Here is a 9,567-nt window from a genome sequence, read left to right as displayed (position 1 = left end):
AGAGTCAAGGGAGATCCTCTCTGTGTGTGTGTTTTTAAAGTGGCATCCATTGGTCCAGACATTGGCTTCTACGTGCAGTGAGAGGAGCAGAAAATGGGTGGAGTGAACTTCAGTCTGTGAACTTCAGGCCCACAATTTATTCCATTGTATGAAGTGGTGGAAAAAGTCAGAGTTGTACATAAACATCCAAGGAGATGTCTCTGAAAGCAAAAGCTAGAACAAAACAGCAACATCATCATTATTGCTACTACTACTACTACTACTACTACATTTATATCCCGCTCTTCCTCCAAGGAGCCCAGAGTATTACATACTAAGTATTACATACTTAAGTTTCTCTTTCACAACAACCCTGTGAAGTAGGCTAGGCTGAGAGAGAAGTGACTGGCCCAGAGTGACCCAGCTAGTATCATGGCTGAATGGGGATTTGAACTTGGGTCTCCCAGGTCCTAGTCCAGCACTCTAACCACTACACATAACTGACTTGAGTGTTCAAGGGGCGGGGATGGTAGGGATTATGCAAAAATGTTTCATATGAAAATTTCATTATGGTTACTGGCATTTGTCTCCATCCACTTTTCCATGCACTGTTAGTAATATTAATTGACAAGCAAAATAAAGTTGCCCTGGGAAAGAGTCAGATATTTTGTCTAAAAAAAAATCAAATGCAGGGTTTCTTTTACGTCGAAAACACTTATATTTATTAAGAGAGTTTACCATTTTGGAAAAGTGAATCCTGTATTAACAGCCAGAGGGTATCAATAACATATGCATAAGCCTGGTGCATTGGTTTAGTTGGCCCTGTCTTGATAAATTTCCACACTAAATTATGCATGTAAAAATGTCCTTTACAGTAGATTCAGCATGACAACAGTGGCATTTGTGAGAGAAACAGGATACAAGGGCTGCTGCAGCAAAAGAGACAAATGTGACCTGAAGGCTTGCAGAATAACAATTTTGCATAGTTGAGAGCAACAAACACATCACGATGCCATTTTAAAATTACATACATTCCACAAGATCATTCATGTGTGTGTGCAATCTGGAACTGATTCAACCAGCTCAGTCCCCCAGACTTGAGGTGTCTACAATCTAAAATTAGAGTATGAGAAAGAGAAACAAAAGGATGAGATGAGGAAAGTGAAGGCAAACTAGAAAAACATGTCATCCAAGCCAGACAAGTTGACTAAGGAAGCACACAAACAGCTAACGCTGTTTTGAGAGTTTTTAGTGTAGCTGCTTGTGGTGATTAACTGTGGTTAATCCATTCCTTAATCCAGGCCAGTTTTTGCATGGGTCTTTAGTTACCTGTATAGTTACTTGTCCTGGAGTAGAAGTGGGGCTAGCAAATAGGTTTGTGCATTTTGATTCGGGCACAAATCAATTTGTGCCCCAAAATGGCAATTTCGGATGATTTGTCTACAAATCAAAACCAGAATTAGACCTCCGATAATTTTCGTTTACAAACCGAAATGACCTCCTCTCGGATCTGAGTTTTGTTTTTATTTACTTCAGAAAACGCTTCGGAGCTCCATCAGCATTGCATTGCAAATTGTCCTTTTTGTCTCTCCACACAGACTCCAGCAGCAACTGACTGAGTCAGAAGGATTAGCATAGCAGAAGATAAGATATGCAAAAATGGACACAGCTTCTGAAGACATTGAGTTAAGAGAAATGAGCTGTATTGTGATGCAATTGTGTGCTGAGAATGAAATGATTAAGCTGAGAGCAGCCAATTCATTGTCAACTCTAAGTAACAATATCTGGAGCTTCCCACTCTGTCTGGGGGGGGGCTTCTGGGAGCTCCTGGAGGAGAGACTTCTTACAGCTCCCCCCCCCCTTTCTCTCTCTTTATTATCTTGTGTGTAATGATTAAGATGCCACATGCCCTGTCCTGTTTGCATTTAAAATATTTAAGCCCTTGCAGAAAACAAAACAAAATGCCAGCAAGGACACTGCAAGTCTCTTTCAAGGTATATAGGAGGCACAAGCTATTATGCTTGGTTAAAGCAAAAAGTGTACACTTACTATTAACACACTGGGAAGTATATAAGTGGAATATGGGGAGGGTGAGGGTTTGGGAGATAACATGATACAGGAAGACATCCCGAATGACAGATTTTTAAACTTCAGATTTGCATTGGAAAGGAAACTAGTTGGAGTTTAGACAAAGCTGCCTTTATTGAATTGATGGCTCTATTTCCCATTTCCAGAAAGAGAGAACTGAGTTTGCACCAGGAATATATATGCTGGTGTAGGGCACCATTTCCTTCTTACTGCTGCATGTGTGGGTGAAGAGAGAGTTCCATTCATTGCCTGTTCCATCATCCTTTGCCCCATCCTCCACCATTGACTCCACTTTCCCAGGGGAGCTGCCATTCTCCAGGATTTACGTCCTTCCTTAGCCTCACTGACCAGTCTGCTGCTTCTCCTGTGTGTTCAGCCTTTTTTAAAAAAGGCTTGATGTTGGAATGAAGGTTACAAATGTGAAATGTTAAAAAAATAAACATTGTGATGCTTGCTGATGCTGATAATGTGATGATAGTAAATGCAATGCTTTGCCAGCGTGGTGTGATTCCTGCTTGGGAAACCTGGCACTTTGCAAAGCTCTGCTGTTGTTGTCGATGTGTGTGCTGTCTGGTGATGTTCTTCATGGCAGAATTGGGGCAGAAAGGGATCTGCTGGGGCAGAACAGTAGGTTGGGTGGAAGTGCCCCAAGGGGTGCCTGCCACAACCCAGACTCCCGTAGAATTGGTTGCTTTCTTAGGAATTGTAAAAGTTGGAGTGCCTTTGGGGCAGATAGGGGTCTGCTGGGGCAGAACAGTGGGTTAGGTGGAAATGCCCCAAGGGGTGCCTGCCACAACCCAGACTCCCATGGAATTGGCCTATGGGCTGCTTTCTTAGGAATTGTCAATGTTGGAGTGTCTTTGGGGCAGATTTGGGGCAAAAAGCGGTCTGATGGGGCAGAACAGTGGGTTGGGTGGAAGTGTGCTACCTGGCGCTACCCAGACTCCAAAGGAATAGGGCAAAGGGCTGTTTTTTTGTGATTTGGGAAAGTTTGAGTGTCTTTAAGCTTTTCCCGCAGAGGGAATAATGGTGATTTCAGCAGCCCCATAACTGCATTTGGGGGGCACTGGTGTGGTGCTGAGCGAGTGGTGGTGTAGTGCACAGAGGGTGCCAACCACCCCCCTGGATTGCTAACCCATTGGGGTTCTGGGCTTTGTTGTTTCTGAGGTGTTGAGTTTAGATTCTCTGGTAGCAAATGAGATTTTTAATGAAAAACCATGATACCAGAGAATCTACACTCAGAACACTTCTAGAACAACAAAACCCTGTACTTCATGGGTTAGCAACCCATGTGGGTGGTTGGCACCCTATGTGTACTACACCGCCACTTGCTCTGAGCCACCCCAGTGCCCCCCAAGTGGAGTTACGGGACTGCTGAAACCTCCATTATACCCTATGAGGAAAACCTGAAAGACATGTAACTTCTGTAATTCTTTAACGATCAGCCCTTTGCCAAATTCCTCTGAAAAAATTGTAGTAGCTTCCTTGTACCAACTGGGCACTACCACCAACCACACTCCACTATGGGTCACTCCCCCCCCCCCCCCGCCGCGTGAAGCTATACTTTTCCTGAAACCTCCATTATACCCTATGAGGGAAACCTGAAATACGTGCAAACTTCAAAAATTCACCAAAAATCAGCAGTTTGCCCAATTCCTTTGAAATTTTTGTGGTAGCTTCCACTCATTGGGCACTACAACCCCCACCCACTCTTTTGGCCATGTGACCCATTTTTTAATCCAAATTAATTCTGATTCGGATTCAGATTAATTCAGATACAAAACAAAACTCAGGTGATTTGGAAGGCTTAATTTCGGACAAAATACAAAATGGGGTTGATTCAAATTTGGTACAAATTGAAACAGAAAAAATACAAAATGCACAACCCTACTAACAAACAGCCAGAGCACGGAAAAACAGTCTGTGCTTGCCTCTCTGTACATAATATCTATTTAATTAAACTATTAATGTGCCTGATTCCACCCCACTGCCTTGTCCTTGCATACCACAACTCTTTCCCTTGGATTCTACACTGACCACCCAGAGAAATAGGCAAAGTGATTTCCCATTGAAAACTAGCATGGCTGTTCAGCTGGACAATGTGTTATAGTCAGGGGTGCGAGATGGTGGTGGGGAACAAACGTTCCCAGAGCCCCACCAGTTTGAAGGCTCCTAATGTATTGGTTCATCCTGAAACATTAGGAGAGGTACTGGAGGATGACCCCATGACTATGTTTTGCCCTGGGCCTCGGATTATCCCTCTGGCTACAGTAAAAAGCTTTCAAAACATTGGTATTGGCTTGGTATAAGCTTGGTATTTTGTATTTCACCCATGCCATGGCTGTCTATGATTATGGCCAGGAATAACAAGGGAGGACTGCGAACAGTTGCAGTTACATATGTGGTGAGCCATTTACAAGATCAGGATGGGTATCAATATCCACTTTGAGATTTTTTAAAAATCCATTATAATGCAAGTGGTGAGATTAATCTGCATCTAACTTTAGAAGAACAGAAACCAGGGGTGGCCCATTCTCTAGGCAGACCTAGGCTGTCATCTAAGGCACCAGTTCTTGGGGGGTTCATAAACAATGCCAGAATATAACACTGCCAATTATTATTTATTTAAAATATGCATATCCCGACCCTCCAGTACACTACTGCTCAGGACGGCTCACAACATTAATAAAATAGATGCAATGTAATAAAGTTAAACAAGTCAAAAGATCTTTTAATCAATCTGTGGACTATACATGTGGCTAAAACCACATTTAAAATTATCATTTTTAACAAAAAGTTTCAAATTACAAGTCATTAATAATAAAGCTACTAACGGAACTAACAGATATAAGCAGCAGATAAAACATTTTAAAAATGTGTTTAGTATTTTAAAAAAAACAACACTGAGGGAGAGAGCACAGCAAAGCTCTTTGGGGAGAGGGTTCCAAAGCCGAGGGGCCACAACCAAAAAGGCCCTATCTCTAGTCCCCTCCCATGTTAGTGGCCAGACCATGAGTAGGGCCTGAGATGACGAGCGGAGGGCCCTGGCAGGTTCATACTGGCGAATGTGATCCAATAGGTACCCCAGCCCCAAGCCCTGTAGAACTTTAAAGGTCAAGACAAGCACCTTGAATTTATCCCGGAAGTGGACTGGTAACCAATTAAGCTGCTGCAGGATGGGAGTGACACTCATGAAGCGACTTGTGTGCCCAAGAGCATCCTTACAGCAGCTGCAGCTTCCAAACCATCTACATGGGCAGTCCCACACATAGTGCATTGCAGTAGGCCAATCTGGATGGTATGAAAGCATGAGTGACTGAAGTCAGTTCCAACTTCTCCAAGTAGGGTCGCAGCTGGCATACCAGCAGTAGCTCGTAAAAAAGGGAGGAGAGCTGGTCCTGATGTTAAAAAAGGAAGAGAGCTGGTCTTGTGGTAGCAAGCATGAATCGCCCCCTTTGCTAAGTAGGGTCCACCCTGGTTTACATTTGAATGGGAGACTACATGTGAGCACTGTAAGGTATTACCCTTAGGGCTGCTCAGGGAAGAGCACCTGCATGCTTGTAGGCAGAAGGTCCCATGTTCCCTCCCTGGCACCTCCAAGATAGGGCTGGGAGAGGCTACTGCCTGCAACCTTGGAAAAGCTGCTACCAGTCTGTGTAGACAATACTGAGCTACATGGACCAATGGTCTGACTCAGTATAAGGCAGCTTCCTGTGTTCCTAAAAGCACCTCTGCACACCTCCACCACCTATGCCTCCAAGGTCAGCTTTGGGACCAGAAACACCCCCAATCTGTGGACTTTATATTTCAGTGTGACCCCATCCAAGACCAGATTTACTTCACTATCCATATGATCAGTTTTACCAATTTATTATCTCTATCTTTCTCGTATTGCATAGTGGTGTAAGAATGTAATATTTAATACTGCACCCTGCACACCAAAGGGCCTACATATTCTGCACCCCCCAAAAGTCTTTGCTCATCACACCTCAGCCCCCAATATACAGGTAGTCTCACAGTGCTCCTTCTCTTGAATATGAATTGTCTGCCTTGACATCCATTTCCAAAAAGAAATTGTCACAGACTGTGTTTCCAAATTAAAAGCAGCATATTTTTCATGTCTGAAATGTTACAGTTTTGCCCTCATAATAGATGGGATACTCACTGTATCCTCAAACCAGCATGACCTGACAGTCATTCACTGTTCATCTATGTGGGCTGGTCATTCAATATCACAAATGAAGAGTTTGCATGGCTCATATTAAAGATGGGAAAGGGTTTTTTGGGGGGGGGACGTTTTTTTTTTAATTGAGATGTGAAATCCACTCAAAAGTTATGGTACAATTATGGTGCTTACAGAGCCTGGAGCATCATACAAAAAATATTAATATATAGATTAAAGATGGGGCTCCGCACTTCCAGGAGCTTTTTCACACAGGGCCTTTTAGCTCACATCTCCTCTGGAACGGTGTGTGTGGGGGTGCATTCACATATTGGCCAGATTTACCCCGAAGTCCCTGCGAGCTATCGGGGAGCACTTCACACACAATTCGGGGTTTTCATTGCATGTTAAAGCATAGCCCAATTTATGTCCGGGGTTTAAAAAAATCCACTCTTAACATCGTCATTTTGGGGCAACTTTGAATTCGCAGCAAAGCCTCATAGTAAATTCACGGTGAAGCCTGCTGTCTGAAAATGCTCTAGGCTCCATACTTCACCTATAGCTAGAATGCATTTAAATGTGACTATGAAGTGAACTGAGCTATAAATGAAGCCACATAAAGTTAAATCAGATTTAAATGCTTTATTTAGGATTTACAGTTGCTTATAATATCCTAAGTTGTTTCCTTTCTAATTTGCCTTTGGTCATTTGGCTGGCACATATATGTCTTCTGTCATCACTTTAAAACATTCTGAAACACTCCAATGGAATTTTATCGCATAACTTGAACGATTTTGCTACAAGAACTCAGACTGGGTTTTACTTATTTTTAAAAGCACATTATTCCTAACTCAAGGGAACATGAATCTTGTTGCAGTTTAATTTAAATTTTATGTCAGTGGGTTTAGACAGGTTTTTTCTCCTTGTTTCAGTCATTGTTTATAACATTTCTGCAGATTTCTGAATAGCCTTTGAAAACTTTTCAGAGAATTGTATTTGGCTGTTTGAGCCAGTTAACAAAAGCTGTTTTTATCCTTCTGCTCCTTAGAAGTCTTTCTAGGTTTACAATGAGGCTGCCTACAGACTGCATTAAAGGAATAAGAGGCACTTTCTGTCTACATCAATGAAAATGAATACTTTTTAGGAGTGTGCAGAACCAGTTTGAATTGAACCCGGTTCAATTCAAACTGGCCTGGTGTGACCAGTTCAAACTCAAACTGGACTGGCCTCAAAAAAAGGCAGCCAATCTGAGTTTGAACTGGACTGGGCCCTGTCTGATACGGACTGGGTTGACCCAGTTTGAGACTATGCTTGTAAAGGGATCACTCAGATGGCCTCCATGCAACGGTGGAGGTCGGAACTGGGCTGCTGCCAGCTCATACTGCTGGGGTGGGGGGATGCCAGCAGGGCTTAGAAGAGCTGCTACAGACCGGACTGCCAGCCAGTTCAATTGAACTGGCTTACAGACCGGCGGTTCGGTTCAAATTCTGTTTGAATTCAAACCGAACCACCTGAACCGGGGGGGGGGGCATAATCAGCCCTTGCTTTTCTCTTAGCTTGCCCAGTGGGGTTTTATTTTTTTTCTTCTTTCATTCCCCCCAGCCACCCCTTTCCCCTTCTTTTGCCTGGCTGTTAGTATCTCTGTGTGGAGATTTTGCTGTGTGCTTGCCATAGGAAAACACTTCGAGATTCAGGCTTCTCAGTCTGCCCAGCTGCAAGGAGTTAGTTGTGCAGGTCAGCCTGCTGTGGAAAGGTGCTTGCACTGGAGCATAATGGGGTACTTTACGTTCCCAGAAAGTGGGGATGAAGCCCCTTAGGATGTACTAAAATGAATTACAAGAATGCTCATTGAAAACAATAGGTGCTCCCTCAAGGTCCTCTGCAATTACTGGGAGCCAGGAAGGCCACATGACATGCCTTGCCACTATAGATATAAATACATTATTTTTTAGTATTCTTCATTGTAATAAGATGTGACCATAGCAAAGTAAGATACATAAAACAATAAAAACCAAGGATGGCATAAAAGAGCACTAGCAACTATTGAATAACAAAGATTATGACTAGCATCTCTTCTCTCTTGCCCTCTGTGCACCCCCCCCCCCGCTCCCACTCCAGTGACCAGCATGGGCTGACACACACACAACTCACTCACACAACTCTCCCCATGGTGGCCAGCTACCTGAGAAAGGCAAAAAGGGAGTGGATGGATGCTCTTCCTTCATTAATGCACAGATGGCCATGCTGAAGGATTGTCTGCTGCTGCCTACCAATGCCTGAGAAACCTCCTCCTTGGGCCTTAGCCTAGCAAGTGATGGTGAGAAGCAGCAGACACTTGTCTCAGTGGCAACACCTTTTTAAGATGTTCATGTCTTCTGTCCCCAAATGCCACCACCCCTGAAAGGAGCAGCTGCTGCTGCCGCCACCCACACCAGTAAGCCAGGGCCTAATGGGGAGATATGCCAGGCAGTGATGGGTGGCAGCAGCAGCAGCAGCAGCAGCAGCAGCGGACACTCAAGGGATCCACCAGAGGGGCCTTTCTATGGGCCTGTGCCCAGCCTGGCTGTCCCATGACACCACTCCGGATCTATCCTGATGTCTTCTCAGACTCGGAGCCAGGCAAAGAACAGAAAGAAAGAAAGACATTCCCAAGGCTTTTCAATGTCCAAACTTCCTTGTTTTAATGCTGCTGTTTTTATCTGTTGTTCTGTTGTTTGCGTTTTACAAGTGTATAGTGATACTAAGGTTTTAGGAGAGGACTAGGCCTAACTGCTGGGAGGGTGGGCCTTTCCTAATAATGGGAAATGCCAAGGGAAATAAAAACAGAAGGACTAATCCCGAGGGCTGGGCAGGATCTACACACAGCCATCAGCACAAGAAAAAAGCTTTGTTCTTTGTTTAGTCTGTCCAAAGAGTGCCCTGAGAAAGCAGTGGGCTGAGAAGCTGCTGGGGAATTGGGGACCTGGAAACAGTAGGAAGGCCTAGTGGTGTGCCCGAACCGGTCCGGCGGCCATTCCAAAGAATGGCCGAACTGCCGGACCGGTTCGGACTGGGCTGGTTTGGGTCCGGGTGGGGGGTATATCTTTAAGGGCGGGGAGGGCTTGCTTAGCCCTCCCGCCTCCTTGCCCCCGCCAGCGCCCGTATTTAACATTATAGGGGCGCTGGAAACCAGCCGCCCCCCCCCGCCGCCGCCACCGCCGCCGCCGCCGCGAAATCACTCTTAAAAACATCCAGCCCTCCCTCCCTCCCAGCTAGCTGCCCGCCCGCCCCCCCACCCACCCACCCAGTCGCTCACCCGGTCGGTAGATACTAAGCGAGAGGAGCTCCGGCACAGAGCT

The sequence above is a fragment of the Hemicordylus capensis genome, chromosome 2 (assembly GCF_027244095.1).
Source record: "Hemicordylus capensis ecotype Gifberg chromosome 2, rHemCap1.1.pri, whole genome shotgun sequence".
NCBI lineage: Eukaryota > Metazoa > Chordata > Lepidosauria > Squamata > Cordylidae > Hemicordylus > Hemicordylus capensis.
Note: the sequence above shows the minus strand (reverse complement) of the source record.